We start from the raw sequence: 19586 nt of genomic DNA on the forward strand, positions 1-19586 counted from the left end.
AAGGTGCATGAGGTCCCCGTGTGGTCTGGGAGTAGACAGAAGAGAGACAAGGGTGACTTGGTCCTGGCACTCAGCTTCACCCTCTCTAGGGTCTTGGAGGACACACCCGGTTCCTCTTGGTGTGCTTGGTCCTGAGAGCCCTTGGGGAGCCCTTCCTCAGATTGTCCCGTTGACAGCAGAATGTATGGAGCAGGGAAAGGATTCTCACATGTCCACCTGTACCCAGGTGTCAGTCACTTCTCTGCCTCCTCCTGACCCTGGACCTTCTCCTATCTCTGGTTTCATCCTCCAGAAAGCAGGACTGCAGTGAGGCATTTGTCTCCGGCTCATGTCATCCCTGTCTGTTACAACCTAAGAACTCCGTCACTTTTCTTTCAGAGGTGTCCTCCCTTTGTCTGTCCCTTCTGGGCCATGTGCAAGGCTCTTTAGCAGGACTAGAAGCAGAGACTGGGTCCTCATGCTCAATTGGGCTGACTGCTCCAAGCCTCTGCCACCGGCCTGCTTTTTCAGTAAGCCCTCTGTCCTTTTCTGCCGCTGCGCTTGGAAGTGATCCTGGGCTGCCTGTGGCATGTTTATTGGTAGTGCAGACAGAGGAAATATAGTAGGGTTGTCTCGCATCCTCACTCCCTAGTTCTGGGAGATTTCTACACTTCTGTGTCTCTTCTGCCCACCCCTTGGGCCTCCAGGGCCTCGGGGTCTGTTGGGGTGTGTTAGTGTCATTGCTGGGACGTTTCCTTCTGGCTCCTGCTGTTGGGAAACAGTCTCCTTTTGTGTGTTGCTTAAGTTCCCCTTGATGCCCAGTTGTTGCCAGTCGGCCATAGCACATTCCCATAAATCTGGCAATGGCATCCTTTTCTGCCTGTCACTGATCAATTACACATCAGTCAGCATTGGCACCTGCCACAGACCATCCACTGTCTCCTTCTTCAGAGTTAACTGCTGTTTTTTGTGTGAAGAAATAGCATGTCTTTTCAGGAAATAACAACAGCTGACACTTGGGGGATGTTTGCTGTCTGGTAACTCTTGTGCTAAGCCCTCTCCTGGTGCCTTTGCCCTCCTGTGAGCAGGGGCAAGTCGAGCGCTTACCCTTGGCTTCTGGTCTGTTGCAGACGAGTCCACTGTGTGCGGAGGCGTCATGGAAGCTGTCGTGTCAGGAGCATTCTAGACCCCAGTGTCCTTGAGGTAAGATCTCTGGTCCATTCTCTAGAGTGTTGGGTCCTCTCACACGGTAGTCATGTGTGTGTTCCCAGGGGCTTTGGCTGAAGATGTAGGGGAGCTGAGAGGTGAGATGAAGGCAGCATCCATGAGTCCCCAGGTCCACTCACCACCTGAGCCCTGGGCAGCCTGGATCACATCTGGTGCTTCACTGTTTTCAGCGGCTGCTGCAGGGATGGCACCTCTTGAGTCCCATTAGGGCACTGAGAATTATGGGGTATCTGCCCTCCTCCCCGGAGTGTGGGCAGAAGCATGTGAACCTGGGTGTCAGAGTGAACCTGGGTGCCAGAGATTCTGCCCTGGGCTTGAGTCTCCTTTGACTGCCATCTCAGTCAGCATCCTATTCAAAACCTTGTTTCCATCATTTGAAAAACCACAGCTATGTCAGAGGTGACTTGGTGGTACCCAAGACCACGCGAGTCTCCAGTCGTCATATTTTCCCAGTGTTTCTGCCCGGAGTTGGGCTTCTCCCCGCAGAGTGCTCTCTGCCCCGTGTGCACCTGCATTCAAAAGAGACCATGGGCTGTCTGTGCTCTGGTCATTGACAATGCAGGGAGAGAAAACGTGGAAAGCAATTTCCCGAGTTTGGAGGGTCCGCACTTGTCCCTTTCAAATGCTGGCGCTTTCCCACACCCCTACTTCTCTCCAGCCCGAGCTTCCCCCGCAAGCACTGGGGGCTCCTTTGTGACGGGCAATGACATCTCAGCGTGGCCTCCTGTTACCAGAGCCAGGCCATGTCCGTGTCAGGCTTTAAGACGTTAGGGGGTGTCAGGAGCCAGGCTGCATTACACATAATGAACACACGTGATGTCGGGTGGTGTGTGGTGACTGCTGTAAGATTGTCAAGGGGAGCAGCTGTTTGGAGGAGGTAGTGGACCGGCCTTGGAAGGACTGAGACGTGATAGAGCACAGGAGGGACTTCGGGGGGAGGGGAGGAATATGAAGATGATCTGAGGCTGGGGTGAGTGTGCGCACCTGGGAGTCAGGTGTGCAGGCAGGTAATGAAAGTGTGGGGGAAGGGCTGCTGGGCGGTGGCAGTCCCCCTCTGACATACAGTGGGGGGTGGGCCCAGTGGGAGGAGCTCCTGAGAGCAGGCTCTCCAGCCGTCTCTCTGCCAGTTACTACATTTGCTCTGTTGCCCTCAGAAGGTGCATTTTTTAAAAGACAATGTTCCTTTTGATTCTTCTCTGGGAGCTTTGAGATTTCCTTTTTGAGCTGAATTTGGTGTGAAAAAACCCCACAGTGCATCCCTGACTATTTGGGGGCATTCTCACAGATGTTGGCTTGAAGAAAGGTAACTTTGGAGAGCAAACCCTTGTCGTGACCTCCTGCCCTGTGACCTCCCCATCATGCTGGGGGTGCTGCCTTGGATGACGCCTCAGGGATGGGAGCACTGGCCTCTCAGGATGGTGACCTGGGCCCCAGGTCCCCTGGAGGAGCCTCCTCATGGTGAGTTACTGCCAAAGGGCTAAGTTGGCCTGTGTTTCTGAGACAGACATTCCAAGCTGCCAGCCTCATCTGACTTCCTCCTTTATGTTGTTTTGGGTCTGATCACAGACACTGGCATAGCAGACTGAAGAGGGGTGTTGCTGTATGACCACCGCCAGACCTTCTTCTGTTGCCTCAGCACAGTGTGGAAGGACTTGGCCCCGTGTGACCAGGTCAGGAGCCTGGGAAAGGCCTGGGACTCTGGGGCCTTGGGATTCACAGCTGGAGACCTTCAGCTGGCTCTGCCCCTTCCAAGCAGGTGCCACAGGGCACGGCGGACGCAGAAGACTGGTTTCCTCCCATCTGGACCAGGTCCTCCAGTGGCCTCCATGTCCCCCCTCTCTGCTCCTGGTGTAACTTTTAGAACCAGGAGTTCCTTTTGGAGGCGCCTGTGCTGGGCATCTTGTCCTCTCACCCACTTCAATAAATCATGAAACTGCCCTGCCGCTTGTTTCTTTTGTCGCCTTTAATCCCTGCCTCCATGTGCACAGCTGGGTGGAGAGACCGTGGGTCACAGGGGCAAGTCTTCCAGGTTTCACTCACTGTGACTTTCTGCTTCACACACTCCTGAGGCCTGACCTGGGGAAGGGATGTAGAATTGTGAATTGCCATGGGTTTAAACAATCCCAAGTGCTCTGGGGGCTCAGGTTTCAGAGAGAAGGAAGCTGTTAGAATTGCTGGCGGAGGAACGTTTGCACCAGGGCTTTGGAAGACAGGATGAGGGTGGGCTGGACGTCAGGTACTGAAGTCCTCAAGGAGGGCAGGAGAGCCCTGGGCTCTGGGGGTGGAAGTACATGGAGTGAATTTAGGGAGAGGGTTTTGAGCAGGGGTAGAAGAGGGATGTAGGAGGAACAGCTGCCCTCAGGAGGACTCTGGGGGTGTGGTGGGCAAAGGCCAGGTGTTGGGCTTATCTGAGAATTCATGGTTAGTCAAAAATCCAAAGTGTATTGCAACCTCCTTGGCGGTCCAGTGGTTAAGATTCCATGCTTCCACTGCAGGGGGCGCAGGTTCCATCCCTGGTCAGGGAGCTAGGATTCCCACGTGCCATGCAGTGTAGCCAAAATAAAAAGGACATGTTTTTGACCATTCAACTTGTTCATTTTCAAATTATAGAAGATGCTCACCCCAACCCAGCCTCTTAGGTCTGCCCTCCCTTGCTTTCTGCCACCCTTGCCCACCTGACCCTCAGCCCCAGGAGAGGTCTCCCACTGTCCAGGGAAGGCACCTGGGGGCTCCTCATGGCCCATGGTCTGTGTCCACCCTCATCTCACACATCACACTCCAGAAGCACCACAGGCCCAGCCATGCTACCACATAATGTTCCTGATCAGGCTGCCACTTTCCCAGCCTGTGTGCATGCCTGGAAACCCCCTTTCACTTCAGATGCTTGCCTGACTCAGCTTGTGTCACTTCCTGCAGGAAGCCTTCACTGGCTAAACCACCACCCAGCCTGGATTCCCTGCCCTTCCTTTCATTCACATCAAGTGTCAATTTGGGGCAGGCCTAATTCTAGGAATCAGTAAGTGGAAGAAGGCAGAAGACCAAAAACCCCTGACTTTATGGTGCTTCCATTTTAGAGGACAGAGACAGAACATAAAGTATTGAAATGTCTAGTATGCTAGAGAAGGAATAAGGGGGAAAATACTGAGCAGAGAACTAAGACAGGAAGCCTGAGGGTAAGTAGGGGGTGTGGCCTGAATCTGGAGATAGGGAAGGCCTCCCCAGGAGGTCAGAGTGAGCAGAGTGAGGGGCCCTCAACTCTGGGTGTTCATGGCAACCTATGCACCAGCCAGCTGTCACAGCTTGGACCCGGGCTGGGAGGCATCTTTCCCGGGCAGTTCCTCAGGCCCGGGAACTGCAGGACTAAGGCTAATTAGCAACATCTGCCACGTGCTGAGGGGTGGCAACCGAATCAAGTTGGGGTTAGCTAGTCAGACCAGGGTGTGTGCATCTTGAGGGCAGGTTCTCCACTGTCAGCTCTGGCCCCTTCGCCCCATCCCCCCATCCACAGCTCAGTAGACTCGGTGCCATCACCCAAAGGCAGGCCTAACCTGTGACCTGGTCAGGGAACTAAGATCCCATGTGCCATGCAGTGTAGCCAAAAAAAAGGACATGTTTTTGACCATTCACTTGTTCACTTTCAAATTATAAATGATGCCCACCCCAACCCAGCCTCTTAGGTCTGCCCTAGGTCGAGGACCAAGAGTGGTGCTAACCAATCCAGGCATGTTTTCCTTTTGAGCTGAGTGTGTCATGCGTGCGTGCTCACTCTTTTGCAATCCCATGGACTGTAGCCCACCAGGCTCCTCTGTCCATGGGATTTTTCCAGGCAAGAATACTGGAGTGGGTTGTCATTTCTTACTCCAGGGGATCGTCCCAACCCAGAGATCGAACATGCGTCTCTTGTGTCTCCTGCACTGGTGGGTGGATTCTTCACCACTGCGCCACCTGAGTGTGTCAAGAGCCTGAGTAATTGCTTGCAGGAATAAAAACAGTTAGAGATGGAGGATTTAAGTCCCTTTAACAGCAGAGTCCAAGACTTCCCTGGTGATCTAGTGTTTTAAGAACCCACTTTGCAATTAATGGGACTTGGGTTCAATCCCTGAGCTAGGAAGATTCCACATGCTGTAGAGCAACTAGGCCCACGTGCCCCAACTATTGAGCCCATGTGCCTTGGAGCCCATGCCCTGCAACAAGAGAAACCACTGCAATGAAGAGCCCTTGCACCACAGAGTAGAGAAAGTCTGTGTGCAGCAACGAAGACTCAGTGCAGCCAAGAATAAAATAGAGCCCAGAGGTGCAGAGAGCTGAGCTCCTGTTGTAGGCAAGAGAGCCACTTCTAGATTCTTACAGGGACAGGATGAGATTCCAATTTCCAAACCACATTCATGCTCCACAAGGCCTGGCTCTGGAGTCAGAACAGCACTCAGACTTGATACGAGGCCTGGGGTTCAGCTTTCCCTGAATTTTCACAAGGTGCAGTTGGTCATGTGACCAAAATTCCCATCTTCCTTTTCTTTCTAAGAGCCCTTACATTCACCATCACTGTGCCATTAAATGAGTCTCTGCTGGTAACAGCCTATAGTGTGTTGCAAGCATAGTGGCTGACACAGGTGAGGAGCTCAATGTATATTCAATGAAGGATGAAGCCAGTGGTGGCCTGGACCATGGGTACAAGGAATAGTTTACCAAGGCCCCTCTGTTCCTGGGACTACAACTGCCATGTCACCAGGATACCTAACTCTACCTACATTAGGAAGAAACCTAGGGACATCATTAAGGGCCTGTTGAATTCTTTTTTTGGGGGGGGGGGGCTGTGCTCTGCAGCATTCAGGATCTTAGTTCCCTGACCAGGGATCAAACCTGTGTCCCCTGCAGTGGAAGCATAGTCTTAACCACTGGATCGCCAGGGAAGTCCCAAGAGCCTGTTGAACTCTGATGTTGTCCCTTAATCATTGTGGGGCCTGGAGCACATTATTTTGCCTCCTTGAATCTCAGTTTCTGGCTCTGTAGTTTGACCATCATAAAGATCTACCACAAATAGTAACGATGAAATAAGATGATGCGTGCTAAAGCCATAACACAGTACCTACCTAACACTGAGTGCTCTGTACATATCGGCTGTTTTTGATGAGTATGTCTAGCTTGCTGATAGTTAAAAAAGAACAAATATAAAATGTCATTATGACAGACTCATCTGTTAATGTGACACCATGAATACTTACTTCTGTGCAGATCTGCAGACATCCCAGTGGGGCTGGTGTTAATCAACCCTACCATGGATTGAACTTTTATTAAGTTCCATGTGAGGTACTAAGTGAGCCTGTGTGTATAATTACTTCACTTAATCTTCACAACCACCCAATGAGGTAGGCTTAATTATCCTCCATTTTATAAATGAGGAAACTGAAGCTCAGAGAAATGATGGGACCTGTCTCCCTTCCAATGAGCAGCCCAGCTGGTTTCCATCTCCTAGTGTATGAAGTAGTGAAAAATGTTGCAGGCTGATTTCATAAATAGCACAAGCATATGAGGTTGTCAGATGCTTGTTTGTACTGGAAAACTGGAAATTAGGATATTTTACTATTCCCACCATCTGTTTCAAATTATTGCCTATTATCCACTCTTCCTAAAATATTCCGTATTCAAACCACCAGTCTTGAGGATTGAACTTGTGAACCTGACACATACAGAGACGATGGGCATGTTTCAGCCAATGCCAAGATATTGTGCGCATCACATTATGGTTGTATCTGAAGCAGGACTCATCCTAGGTCTTCCAAGCTTGAGGAAACCTTTGCGGGGTATGATTAAAGTGACCCAAGAACCAGGATTAGGATCAAGAAGAGCCATGAGGGCCTTCCCTGATGGTCCAGTGGTTAAGAACTCGCCTTCCAATGCAGGAGAAGCAGGTTCTATCCCTGGTCGAGGGACTAAGATCCCATATACCTCGGAGCAACTAAGCCTGAGTGCTGCAACCACGGAGTCTGCACATTCTGGGTGACTAGAGTCCCTGCACCACCATGCAAGATCCCACATGATGCAATTAAAATCCTGTGTGCTGCAACTAAGACCTGGTGCAGCCAAATAAATAAACAGTTTTAAAAAATACAACTAAAGTAAAGGTTATTTTAAAAAAATAAAGAAGAGCCATGTCCTATCAGCAAGAAGCAGAGACATTACTTTGCCAACAAAGGCCCATCTAGTCAAAGCTATGGTTTTTCCAGTAGTCGTGTATGGATGTGAGAGTTGGAATATAAAGAAAGCTGAGTGCTGAAGAATTGAAGCTTTTGAACTGTGGTGTTGGAGAAGACTCTTGAGAGTCCCTTGGACTGCAAGGACATCCAACCAGTCAGTCCATCCTAAAGGAGATCAGTCCTGGGTGTTCATTGGAAGGACTGATGTTGAAGCTGAAACTCCAGTACTTTGGCCACCTGATGCGAAGAGCTGACTCATTTGAAAAAAACTCTGATGCTGGGTAAGACTGAGGCCATGAGGAGAAGGGGGCAACAGAGGATGAGATGGTTGGATGGCATCACCGACTCAATGGACATGAGTTTGGGTGGGCTCCGGGAGTTGGTGTTGGACAGGGAGACCTGGCGTGCTGCAGTCCATGGGGTTGCAAAGAGTCAGACACAACTGAGCGACTGAACTGAACTGAACAGAGCACCGAAGAACTGATGCTTTTGAACTGTGGTGTTGGAGAATACTCTTGAGAGTCCCTTGGACTGCAAGATCCAACCAGTCCTTCCTAAAGGAAATCAGTCCTGAATATTCACTGGAAGGACTGATGCTGAAGCTGAAACTCCAATACTTTGACCACCTGATGCAAAGAACTGACTCAATTTGAAAAGACCCTGATGCTGGGAAAGATTGAAGGCAGGAGGAGAAGGGGACGACAGAAGATGAGATGGTTGGATGGCATCACTGACTCAATGGACATGAGTTTGAGTAAACTCTGGGAGTTGGTGATGGACAGGGAGGCCTGGCGTGCTGCAGTCCATGAGGTTGCAAAGAGTCAGACACAACAGAGCAACCGAACTGAACTGACCAGAGGCCTTGGTGAAGCCGCTGGTGGGAGGTATATGTAGTAGAATCAAGCCAGGAGACTGGAGACCTGGGAGAATGAAGGTTCATTTGTCCCTGCAAAAAAAGATTTGTTAGGAACAGTGCTGAGAATCTGAATACAAGGATCGATAAGAAAGTTTCTGCCCTCGAGGCTTCCCTGGTGGCTCTACGGTAAAGAATCTGTCTGCCAATCCAGGAGACACGGGTTCCATCCCTAATCCAGGAAGTTACCACATACCATGGAGCAACTAAGCCTGAGTGCCTCAACTGTTCAAGCCTGTGCTCTCGAGCCCAAGAGCTGTAACTGCTGAAGCCCACGAGTGCCCTGGAGCCTGTGCTTTGCAACAAGAGACGCTACTACAATGTGAAGCTCACATACCGCAACTAGAGAGTAACCCACAAAGCAACAAAGACCCAGTACAGCCAAACATAAATAAACAAAATTATATATATGTAAACAAGAAAGTGTCTGTCCTCCCAGGGATCACATACAGCTTTAAGTTCTATTTCTAGGTATTTATGGAACAGTCACTATGTGCAGGCCTGGCTCTAAGATGCTCACAGAAAACTTGAACAAAGCTGAGGAGGGGCCTCATGGAGTATACAGTCTAGAACATCACTGCCAAGAGAAACCCACACATGGAAATGGCAACTTTCCAAAAATAAAAATAAAAAACCCGAATTTTCCTAGGCACTTCATTAAAGAAATAAAAAGCAGATGACATAATTTTAGTGATAGATTTTATTTCATCCACTACATCGAAAAAGCAAAAGAGTTCCAGAAAAACAGCTATTTCTGCTTTATTGACTATGCCAAAGCCTTTGACTGTGTGGATCACAATAAACTGTGGAAAATTCTGAAAGAGATGGGAATACCAGACCATCTGACCTATCTCTTAAGAAACCTGTATGCAGGTCAGGAAGCAACAGTTAGAACTGGACATGGAACAACAGACTGGTTCCAAATAGGAAAAGGAGTATGTCAAGGCTGTATATTGTCACCCTGCTTATTTAACTTACATGCAGAGTACATCATGAGAAACGCTGGGCTGGAAGAAACACAAGCTGGAATCGAGATTGCCGGGAGAAATATCAATAACCTCAGATATGCGGATGACACCACCCTTATGGCAGAGAGTGAAGAAGAACTAAAGAGCCTCTTGATGAAGGTGAAGGAGGAGAGTGAAAAAGTTGGCTTAAAGCTCAACGTTCAGAAAACTAAGATCATGGCATCTGGTCCCATCACTCCGTGGGAAATAGATGGGGAAACAGTGGAAACAGTGTCGGACTTTATTTTTTTGGGCTCCAGAATCACTGCTGATGGTGACTGCAGCCATGAAATTAAAAGACGCTTACTCCTTGGAAGGAAGGTTATGGCCAACCTAGATAGCATATTTAAAACCAGAGACATTACTTTGCCAACAAAAGTCCGTCTAGTCAAGGCTATGGTTTTTCCAGTGGTCATGTATGGATGTGAGAGTTGGACGGTGAAGAAAGCTGAGCGCCGCAGAATTGATGCTTTTGAACTGTGGTGTTGGAGAAGACTCTTGAGAGTCCCTTGGACTGCAAGGAGATCCAATCAATCCATCCTAAAAGAGATCAATCCTGGGTGTTCATTGGAAGGTCTGATGTTGAAGCTGAAACTCCCAATACTTTGGCCACCTCATGCGAAGGGTTGACTCATTGGAAAAGACCCTAATGCTGGGTAGGATTGGGGGCGGGAGGAGAAGGGGACGACAGAGGATGAGATGGTTGGATGGCATCACCGACTCGATGAACATGGGTTTGGGTAGACTCCGGGAGTTGGTGATGGACAGAGAGGCCTGGCGTGCTGCAATTCATGGGGTCGCAAAGAGTCGGACACGACTGAGCGACTGAACTGAACTGAACATCAAAAGATACTGTCATTCCAACAATATAATCAAGGTTTAAAAATGATGGAGATGTTTTCTATTTTTTCCCAAACTCAATCTTGGATATCTGGTGTGCATGTTATGCTTACAGCACCTCTGGGTTATGCTTTTAGCACGTGTGGCTGGTGGCTACAGCACAGATCTAGATGATGAGGGGCTCAAGGCTAAATCCATCAAAGAAGAGTGTTGCAAACATGCCTCCTTTATTGGAAGGCCGCTGTATCTTGCAGGGGCTTAAAAGAAGCTGCTCCAGCCTGGGTTCGCCATCCCCTGGTATCCCTCTTCCTTATCTAGTCATAGTGGGGCCAGGTACATATCAGGTGTGCCTGATGGAATGCCTGAGGCATGTTCCTGAGCTTTCCTGAGGCAGGATGCCAAGTTCTGTAGTGCTAGCCCAGCATAAGCCCTGCCTGCTAGAGTTAACCTCAGTGTGCCTGGAATGTGTTCATTCAGTCAGTTACCACTTGTTAATTGAGCACCTACTAACTGCCAGCCTCTGTGCTAAGTAAGCAGTGGGAACACACACCAGTGAACATAAATAGCTGACAGCTCACAGTCCCATCATGATAAACAAGTAACCCACAAATGAAGAAACCATTAAAAACTAAGACAGACTTTCCTGGTGGTCCAGTGGCTAAGACTCCAAGCTCCCCATATAGGGGCCCAGGTTCAATTCCTGGTCCAGGGAACTAGATCCCACACTGCCACAACTAAAGATCCTGCATGCCACAACTAAAACCTGGCACAGCCAAATAAATAATTTTTTTTTTTAAAAAAAAAGATCAGTAACTCTGGAAACAATGAAAAAAAGGAACAAACTGTAAGAAATGCTATGGAGGGCAAATGAGAGGTGCTGTGAGTCTAAACAGGGATACCTGACCTCTTGGGGGTCAGAGAAGTTCTTTTGGAGGAAGCAGAATTAACTGGGCAGAGGAGGAGTGGTCTACGTGCAAAAGCAGTGTCAGGGATGCTGGGAGGTGCTCTAACATGGCCAGTGTGGATGGTGAGCACCACAGAGGTTTAAGGCAACAGCCTGGAGTGGATGGGAGATCCCTGCCTTCAGAGTTACACAGACCTGGTGCAACTCAGCCAGGTGACTTAGGTGACAAGTTTCAACCTGTCTGGGCCCCAGTTACCTCCTTTAGAAGGACATGCATGCTTGCTCAGTCGCTTCAGCTGTGTCCAACTCCCTGCGACCTCATGGACGGTAGCCTGCCAGGCTCCCCTGTCCATGGGATTTTCCTGGCAAGAATACTGGCGTGGGTTGCCAGGCCCTCCTCCAGGGGATCTTTCTGGCCCAGGGATCAAACCCATGTCTCTTGTGTATCCTGAATTGCAGGCGATTCTATACTTCTGAACCATAGGGGAAGCCCTTAGAGGGACATGGTGAAAATTAAACAGTGATGTATGAAAACTCGTGATATACCAGCTGCCCTGCCTCATTAAATTATTGACCCTTGTTATTATTTATTGAAGGGTCTTCTGCACCATATCAAGAAGATGGCGAAGTTTTGTGTTTGTTTCCTTGTCTTGGGGACTTTGACAGGAAGATGCCCTGGAGAAGGAAATGGCAACCCACTCCAGTATTCTTGCTTGGAAAATTCCCTGGACAGAAGAGCCTGGAGGGATACAGCCCATGGAGTTGCAAAGAGTAAGACATGACTGAGCATCCACACATGCATCGCAATGGGGACTTTAAAGTTGAAGGTTCTAAATTAGAAGTGTTTGGAGAAGTAGAGGCAGAGCTCCCCCCTTTAATTTTTTCCTGACTTTATTTTTATTAGAAAATTTGAACGATGTGATTAATAGGCTTGACTTTTAAAAATGAACATTTTATTGGGTTGACCAAAAAGATCATTCAGGTTTTTTTCATAAAAAAATTATGGGGAATTTTTGCCCATAATTTCCCCATAATTTCACATTATGGGAAAACCTGAATGAACTTTTTGGTCAACCCAATGTTTTTGAATAGTTTTAGATTTGCAAAGAAGTTGAAAACCTAGTACAGAGAGTTTCCACATATCCTTTACCCAGGTGTTCCTAATAAGCACATTTGTCAAAATTAAGAACTTACTATTGGTATTAAATACCATTAACTGAACTCCAAGCTCAACTTGGTTATCCCCAGTTTTCCCACTCATGTCCATTTTCTGTTGTTGTTGTTGTTCAGTCGCTCGGTCATGTCCAACTCCTCGCAACCCCATGGACTGCAGCACGCCAGGCCTCCCTGTCCTTCACCATCTCCTGGAGCTTGCTCAAACTCATGTCCATTGAGTCGGTGATGCCATCCAACCATCTCATCCTCTGTCGTCCCCTTCTCCTCCTGCCCTGAATCCTTCCCAGCATCAGGGTCTTTTCCACTGAGTCGCCTCTTCACATTAGGTGGCCAAAGTACCAGGATCCAATCCAGAATACCACATTACGTTTAGTCATTATTTTTTCATTATTTTCCTTAACCTCTAATCTGAAAGAGTTTCTCCATCTTTCCTTATTTTTCATGGCCTTGACTGTTTTTTTGAAGAGTGTTGGTAAAAGCATTTTGTAGAATGTCTCTCAGTTTGGGTTCTTCTGACGTTTTCTCATGATTAGACTGGGGTTATAGGTTTTGGGAAAGAGTATCACAGAGGTGAAATGCCACTCTCATCATGTCACATCAGAGAGTACATGACATCAGCGTGCTTTATCACCTTGAGTACTTGGTTAAAGTGGTTGCTACCAGAAATCCCCACTAACTATTTTCCCTATCCATACTCTAGTCTTTGGAATATAGGCTTGATTTTGATAGATATTTTAGAAAACATATTTATAAATCCATGCTCAACAATGAGAGAGTTTATCTCTCTCAAGCACATTTGGAATATTTACAACTATTGACCACGTTATCTACTGCAAAGCAAGTCTCAAATACCAATGCATCAGGATCACACAGACTACAGTATGTGACTACAACATAAAGACACAAAAGCAAAACTTCAGGGCTTCCCTGGTGGCTGAGTGGTAAGAAGTCTGCCTGCCAATGCAGGAGACATGGATTCCATCCCTGGTCTGGGAAGATTCCACATGCCGTGGAGCGGCTGAGCCCATGCTCTAGAGCCCAGGAATGGCAACTACTGAGCCCACATGCCCTAGAACCTGTACTCCATAACAAGAGAAACCACAGGAGACTTACCTGCACGGTGGACAGGAGTGTGGACAGGAGTTCAGAGGGCTGCTCCCCAGTGTTCTGGTCTTGGGCACTCCACCAGGACTTCAGCCTGGAGAACCCCGACAGAATCAGAACCACAGTAAAACACTGAGATTGAATTGCCCACCACATCCGAAAAGTGGAGGTACAAAACAGATTCTTTTGAATTTTACAGAGAAAAGGGATGAGATGTGTTCCCTATCATAGCTTTGTGAAGTAAGTTGGCCTTGTGGTTTCTGTCAGACGTGTTAAGGGAAACCAGGGTTTATGTTATATTTGATTTAGATCTGCTAAAGACATTGCTTTGTTGGGAGCAAGCGATTTATCATTTAAAAGAAGCTGTCCTTTCCAAATCCAAGACAGACAACGTCCCAGTAGTGAAAAAAGTCACACAAGAATACAGGTTTAACCTCTTTTTAAAATAAAAATTTCTGAGTAATGAAGTTTGCTCCAATGTCACAGGTGTCACCAGGAAGTGCTACCTTTTTTCAGAATGTGCCGCCTCCTTATAAACATCTCACTACTTCTAATAGACCCTCTGCGGGTTTTGCTCTCACAGGTTTAGCTGTGTTCTGCTTGAGGCAAATAAGACTGGGAAATACAAAGCTTTACTGAGACATCAGTGGGAAGAGTGCATTGGCATTGCAGAGCAACATCTCAGAAGTCTGCAGAGGAGACAGGCATGGCCACTTTTGCCAAAGGGAGTGAGCTGACCGTGCCGGGGGCCAGCTGGGGAAGAGACTGCAGAATACACAGAGTCAAGGCCATCTACTGCCCTTCTCTTCCACTGCTCTGGCTGCAGTAGGCCAGAGAGGCAGTGCGGTCTGAACGGAGCGGTGCAAGCCAATGCCTGGGCCGGTGCTTGCAGCTCAAGCATCTGCAGGGGACTGCTGGTAGCTTAGGATCTGAAACCCAGCCTGGTTTCAATGTGAGTGAGAATCATCAAAATCAGCATGTTAAAACCATTTCAGCAGCCCAATCTTTCACAAATTGGTGAAAAAATTACTGCACCAGATACCAAGAGTGAGGTCCTTGCCAGGCTGTCCACTTGGAACCACAACTGGCTATAAAGCTCATGACATGAGTCCTGGAGTATCTCAGGGCATCTGGTCAACCCACACATATATGTGAGGGAACGGTGGGGGTAAGATAGAGGGTCGAAGAGTTCATCAAAGAGAAGAAATGGAGAATGAGACCCACAGAGGATGGATGTGGTCTGGGACTGCTTAGTCCTGCTTGGATGGCACTTCTGGCTCTGGTCAGTCCCAACCACTGGAGGGAGCCTTAGAAAATTTCAAGTTAGAAATTTCTGGCTGACAGGCCCCTCATGGGGACTGGTTTAATTGGGGCACCTGACCAAGATGGCATTGTTGGCCTAAGAAAGGCACTTAGAAAATTTTGAGGAATACCATTCCAAAATGAAGGAAGTACTGCTTGAAGCACAGGGTCTGGGGCAGGGTACCTCTTGCTGTGCTAAGTCGCTTCAGTCGTGTCCAACTCTTTGCGACCCTATGGACTATAGACCTCCAGGCTCCTCTGTCCATGGGGATCCTCCAGGCAAAAATACTGGAGTGGGTTGCCATGCCCTCCTCCAGGGGATCTTCCCAACCCAGGGATTGAATTCGTGTCTCCTATGGCTCTTGCACTGAGGGCAGATTCTTTACCACTGAGCCACCAGGGAAGCCTGGGGACCTCTTACCCAGGTCTAATAATGATTACTACCACTACCAATGGATATTATTCATTAAGACTTTAACAGTCCAGCAAGAAAGTGGGTTCAGTGCTGAGCCAATGAATTTTCCACCCACTCACCTATCCATCCAATAAATGTTCACTGAGCACCACTGAGCTGTGCCAGTATTGTGTTAGGTTCAGGAGAAATAGAAGTGGGTCTTCTCAACCATTATCTACACCAAGCAAGTTCTGCTCAGCTAAAAAAAGAAAAAATTGGCTACAGACAACATACTTCTCATACATCTGTTAACAACTTTTCTCAATTATGGCTCTTGAAAACTGTCCCAGTTACTATGATTCCATACAATTTACCCTTAAACTTAGTGGTTTAAGACAATGACAATATTTATTTTGCTGCTGTTTGGGCTGAGGTTATCTTGTCTTTGTTCTACTTGATTTTAGGTGGGCTGGCTTGAAGCCTGGGGACTGGAATCATCTGAAGGCTTCCTCATTCACATGTCTGGCCATTGATGTTGTCAGCTGAAACATTCTCAAGTTGTCAGCTGAAACATCTCCATATGCTCTCTTCCTGTGGTCTGAGCTTCCTCCCAATATGGTGACTGGGTTCTGAAGGTGAGCATTGCAAAAGAGGGTAAGCCAGGTGGAAGCTGTATCCTCTTTGTGACCTAGCCCCAGAAGTCACAAAGCATTACTTCTGCCCTATTGGCCAGAATAGTCACAGCTGCCAACCAGACTCAAGGGGAGGAAGTATGGATCCCATCTCTCAGTGGGAAGATGTTGGTTACATTTGAAGAAGTACTGGGGGATAGATTATGTATACTGGTGTCTTCAATTTAGGAAAAAAAGTCTGCCAGAAAAGTTGATGTAACTGTTCCATTTCAGTTTCAGATGATAATTCCCCACTTTATTCTACTTTTATAGTTAGAATTTACGATGGAGAACCAATCTGTTTGGAGAATCTGAATGTTTTTTCTATCTAGCGTTTCACGTCTCTTCAGCCTATGGTGTATGCATACTTTTCCCCACGTTTCAAGGTGTTCTGATATTTAGTCTTCATTTTCCCTCAAGGTGCTTTGCGTGTGCTATAATTTTATGTTGATTTAAGAGAAACCCTCAAAGTTTTTTTTTAAAAAACTGATAATGAAAAAGGTGCAGAAATACCACCTTTAAAGAATGACTCACGTGCATCTTTCCTCCACCTCCCCTGCCCCCACCTAATATTAAATCTTGTCTTCTTGGTCAGTGTATTAGTCCTTATACCTTACATTTTATGTAGAAGTCGTATTCTTAATTTAAGATTATTTATTTATTGCTTATGATTTTTGTTTGCATTGTTTCATTGCTATGTTTTTTGTTTAAAATATTTAGGTGTCTCGAGTTGGAATTAAATGTATGTTTTCCCATCAAAATTAATGGAAATATAATTTTTTTCATTTATCAGCTTTTCACTTAGAGGCAGAATTTGCAGGAATGAATTAAAGTCACCAGATAGGAGAGAGATTATTTTCATCATCTCCCCAAAGGCTCTGATAGGTTCCCAGTCCTCTATGTCTGTTATTTTTCCAGTTTCTATCATCCATCGCTCTTCCAATTTGTCACCTCCATTATTAGCCTCTTACCTGTCTGTTATATTACAGTAGTTCCATATTTATTATGTTAGGAATGAGTCTAATTGAAAGTAACAGATAACTAAAAAAAAACTGTGATCTAAATAAGAATCTTCCCCCCCACCCCCCACCAATTACCCCATAAAACAGGAAGGCAGTCCAGGGGTTGTGAAGTTGCTTGAGTATGTCCTAAACCAGGCTTCTTTTGTCCTTGTTTCACCTTCCCTAGCACAATCCTCATGGTGCCAAGATGACTGCTGTACCTCCAGGTGTTGTGCCTCAGTTCCAAGCATGAATTAGGGGAAGGGTGAAGGTCACAAACTTCTCCAAAGAGTTCCTTTTTATTCTGAAAAGGAAGCTCTCCCTTGAGACTTCTACCTATATCATATTGGACAGAACTTTGACTTACTGCCACTCCCAACTGCAAAGGAAGTTGGGAAGTGTGTGCTTTGCTTTCTAGCCTCTGTAGTTTAGAAAAGCAAGTTTAAGTGGTTGGAATAAATATTGAGAGCCTCTCATAACATTTGCCACACAGTGTTTAATTGAAATGTATAACTATGATCCACAAAGTGACCTAGATATAGCTCTCCTCTAGCTACTTTCTTTCGTGTGTGTACAAAATCTTAAACACTCTTTTCTTTCCATGAGGATACCAATTCCTTTGTCACTCTTTGCTCCATGCTCTCTTCTGAGGGTAAGGAGGAGGAGTCAGCATCTTCTATGCTCCATTTTGCTCTTTGCAGATAGTGACTGCAGCGCTATTACCCTGATCCCTTCCTCTCTGAATATCAAGGACAATCTAAAGGCCAGATTCTCCCTCCTCTTCTCTCTCAGCCAAGTTTCCTCTTCTAACACCTCCAAGGCACTTGAGCTGTATCTCTCTAGTGGCATTTATCATTTCCTTCATTGAAGCTGAAACCAAACGATTGGAAGTGGTACTGTTTACGAAACGTGTGGTGCATTGTAGGTGCTCAAACTGGTATCTCTTGCTACTATTACTACTATTAATAACGTCTAATTGCCTTTATCAGACTCACCTCCTTAATGACAGGCTCTGAATTTGATGTCTGATTCATCTTGGTAAATCACATCTGGCCTGGAATTGTGCATTGCTCATAATGCTATAAGGGGGCGGGGGGTAAAGGCCACATTTCAAAAGAAGGATGCTGTAATGGTGGGACGTGAGAAATTCCTGGAATCTGAGTAGGAGCTAGAAACTTGCAGAGAAGACCTTACTTCGTTCGCATCAAAAACAGGCAGAGCTCCGACTGATTCGTACGGACGCAGGTGGACCGCCTCCACGCCTGTATTGCGATGAGGTAGGAGTATCCGTCACTCCACTCCTGCTCTTCTTGGTCCGGAAAAGGAGGCGGGACTATGTCCCGCGCGCAGCGATCTGGGATAGCTGCGCACGCGCAGCTTCCGGCTCCGTGTCTTGGGAATTATTTGACGCCGGTGTCTGGGACCCGCACAAATCTCTGACCAGGCGCGCCGCGCACGCGCAGTGGCTCAGTTGGCTCCGGGAGTTATTTGACGCTGCCGCCCCTGGCAGTCGGAAGTTGCCTGAGCAGATCTCAGCCGGCCGGCCCGACTGGCCTTCGTCGTCCCCGGGCGCCGTGGGAGAGTCGCTGACGGGTGGACAGAACGACCGCCTGAGGACAACCGGCCAGGGCAGCCAAAGCGCCGGTCCTATGGCGCGGGTGGCGTGAGGCGGAAGGCCGAGTGCGGCCGGCGGCGGCGCCCACCCCAGCGATGCGGGCCCCGCCCGTCGCCTCAGGTAACCGGGCGGGCCTCCAGGTCTCGGCCTGACCCTCCCCTCTTCGCCCCTCAGGCTGGTCCAGGGATGGCTAAGCCTTGTTTCTCGGCCCCGGAGGCTCTAAGGGCCCGGCCTTCGGAAGCGCATCTCATTTTTTGGTGGGGGGACCCACGGGGTCCGGGGGAGCTTGGCCCTGGAGTCAGTGGCCTCTGTCGGGTCTGCTCAAACCCGGGGTGGCCCTTGAGAGCTGCCCTGCCGGGGAGAAGCTCTTTCCTGGCAGCCTGGGGGAGGGGGCGGGTCTGGAGCGGAGCTAGACAACTCCGGCGAAGAATCTGGTCCAGCAGCAAGGTTGGTCGAGTGGCTGCCGCCCTGTGGGGACGATGCTGCCCATTGCACAGTGACTCTCAAGGAGGAAGAGTTAATAATGAAGATGAACAACGAGCCCTTGTTGAGCGCTTACTATACGCCGGGCGTTGTGCCAGGCCATTACGTTCACCCCATCCAACTTCACAAGAACCCGGTAAGGGAGGATGATTATCCCCATCTTCCTGATGAGGCAACTGAGGCCCTTAATGGTTAGGTGACGTCTATGCCCAAGGTCACAGAGCTGGTAAATTTGACTCCAGACCCAAGTTCTTAACTATTATTAGGTCAGTGGCTCTTCAACTTCGCTGCACGTAAAAATGACCTGGAACAGCTTTTAAAGATTTCTTATGCACAGGTAACAGAGCCAGGCCAATTAAATCAGCGTGTCTGGGGGGGGAGCTGGGGGGCTGGGGGCGGGGGGCGGGGACGACGCCAGACAGCAGTATTTCTTAAACATCCCCCCCCATGAATTCACTGTGCAGCAAAGTTTGGGAACTGCTAGATAATTTTGCATCTCAAGAAAACGTTTCAGTGTTTCTCCAGTTCAAGTGTGTAGGAGAATCTTCTGGGACTTTTTTTCTGAAACTCTGGTTCCACCCGCAGATAATCTTTTCATTAGGCTCACTGCACCTTGTGAAAGCCTATTGGGGGTGGGAAGTAACTTTCTGTGCAGGATTTCCGAGTCAGCTGGACCTTTTAAAGTGCGTGCATCTCATGCGAAACTGTTACCTTGAAATTTTCCTAGATACACAGTACTCACGGATATAGTGTCTCAGATCTCAGTGTCTTGTTTG

General features: G+C 48.0%; 1 protein-coding gene and 1 non-coding gene across 36 annotated transcripts in view; both read left to right on the forward strand.

Moving 5' to 3' along the window:
- RALGAPB (Ral GTPase activating protein non-catalytic subunit beta) overlaps positions 1-19586 on the forward strand; it is a 121605-nt gene that overhangs the window by 10146 nt on the left and 91873 nt on the right. For 7 of the 35 annotated variants that reach the window (XM_081557158.1, XM_081557168.1, XM_081557172.1 and 4 more), the window contains one exon: positions 1110-1182. The gene's annotated coding sequence lies outside the window, so the exon portion shown is untranslated. Of the gene's footprint in view, positions 1-1109; positions 1183-11660; positions 11836-15504; positions 15676-15763; positions 16098-17701; positions 17990-18224; positions 19148-19586 lie in introns of those variants that run through there. The other 28 variants (XM_081557150.1, XM_081557160.1, XM_081557155.1 and 25 more) reach the window with 11 other exon arrangements.
- Positions 1714-1847, forward strand: LOC145533584 (small nucleolar RNA SNORA71). Its single transcript, XR_014074175.1, has one exon. It is a non-coding gene; the product is annotated as a small nucleolar RNA SNORA71 (small nucleolar RNA).

The sequence above is a fragment of the Giraffa tippelskirchi genome, chromosome 13 (assembly GCF_054371585.1).
Source record: "Giraffa tippelskirchi isolate mGirTip1 chromosome 13, T2T-mGirTip1v1.2.pri, whole genome shotgun sequence".
Taxonomy (NCBI): Eukaryota; Metazoa; Chordata; class Mammalia; order Artiodactyla; family Giraffidae; genus Giraffa; species Giraffa tippelskirchi.